The sequence below is a fragment of the Verticillium alfalfae genome, genomic scaffold (genome assembly GCF_000150825.1).
Source record: "Verticillium alfalfae VaMs.102 supercont1.6 genomic scaffold, whole genome shotgun sequence".
In the NCBI taxonomy this organism is placed as follows: domain Eukaryota; kingdom Fungi; phylum Ascomycota; class Sordariomycetes; order Glomerellales; family Plectosphaerellaceae; genus Verticillium; species Verticillium alfalfae.
The window spans coordinates 909,816-911,416 of record NW_003315033.1 but is presented as its reverse complement, the minus strand read 5'-3'; the positions used below and the strand labels follow the sequence as shown (position 1 = coordinate 911,416).

Here is a 1,601-nt window from a genome sequence, read left to right as displayed (position 1 = left end):
CCACCTAACCTTCGCTCTGTTTGTGGATCTTTTTATACGAACAGTACCTTCGGGAGTAGAAAGAAGGAACATATTTTGAGGGACCGCATGACTTGCCCCTCTCCGACTTCGCAGGCATGCCTTTTCCGAGTTTCGTGTTGCCTCTTTCGACGGCCTTGAATCAGCAGCGAAGCAAGGGAGCATGCATGGCTGTGCGCCGCCAGAACCAGCAAAAGAACAGAGGACCGAGCCGGATTCGAACCAGCGGCCTTGCGATCTGCAATCGCACGCTCTAACCCCTGAGCTACCGGTCCAGGTATAAGAAAAGTGAAGCTGTAGTTTGGATGGTGTTATCTTGGTGTCTGTCTCGTAGCGGGTTTGGACTTCGCGACTGAGCTCATCGGGTGGTCAGAATCGAGATGACGCCTTCTTTCATATCCTTTTAGCCAGTACAGAGGGCAACACGAAGTTTTTCTGCAACGGCATTCAACTGAATAGAATCTCAATAGGAAAAAAATAACCATCGAAGTTCCAGAGCTCATCAAGATATGGAAGGCTGCAAGACCTACCTGTGATGACTTCCAAACTTGGGTGCTACGTGGTGTCCTTCACAGAGCCCCACCATGCGCCCTACCCGTACCGTGCCTTGCAACAGTGCAAGCGAGCTCGGTGGCACTGCTCCACTCGTCCACCATCAGCAGCTCAACGAGGGGCAGGCGCGGGGCAACGGCGGAACGCGGCATCCAGCGTCTTTCAATGCCGTCACATTTGCTTGGTACGACCCCCCCCCCTCCTCCAGCCAGACCTTGTCCTCGTCTGGTTCGGTCTGGTCTGACTTCTCATCTCTTCATCATCCTCTTGCAAAATTCAAAATCAAGTCAGAGCACATCTGGTATCCATATTCGACCAAGGGCACCACCGTTGATTCCTCACCCCTCCTCTTGTGTTGAGCATCTCAATCAGCCTTGCCCTGAGTCGCAAACTACCCCACCATCAGCTCAGCCCAGCTTGCGCCCTCAGTCACTACCGCTCTCTACCTTGGGTGTCTGACAAGTCATCCTCGTCAGCTACCACACCTCGCACCATCACACACTGCCACAGAGGCCGCCCGTTGGACAAGCAGGACCGCGACTCTCGGCGTCGTCAGCAACACGTGAAAGCGCAAGCCTATCATCACTCTCGCACGCTGGCGCTGCAATCTTCTCCACCCTAACTATCTCATCTTCGCAAATTTGGGAAGCTTGACATTTCCATTGCGCCATACCAACGTACGCGACACTCGAGCGCATAATCTTTCAGCACAACACAACACATTCCCCTCCTGCTTGGCGTCTCTGCGATATCCATCATCACACAGGAATACTACCCCTCGCCGTCTCTTTCGTCCGTGCAGTATCAGGCACATCATGGCTTCCTTCCGATTCGGCAAGGGCTCCTGGTTCCTGGTGTTCTGCATTGTCTTGGTGCTCCTGCCAGGACGAGCTGCTGCTTTTGGCGCTGGCAACATCCCCTCCATCGCGCAAGTCGAGGGTCACAATTGGCGCCATGGCGACATTGAAGACATGCTCGAATCATCGCCTACCTGAACGGCAAGAAATGGACTTCGCTTCTCATCTCTCGCG

The 1,601-nt window shown here is 54.0% G+C and overlaps 1 non-coding gene across 1 annotated transcript; it reads right to left on the bottom strand.

The window, feature by feature from the left end:
- Positions 1 to 220: 220 nt before the first annotated feature.
- Positions 221 to 293, bottom strand: VDBG_15111. The gene has a single exon. It is a non-coding gene; the product is annotated as a tRNA-Cys (tRNA).
- Between the last annotated feature and the right edge of the window lie 1,308 nt (positions 294 to 1,601).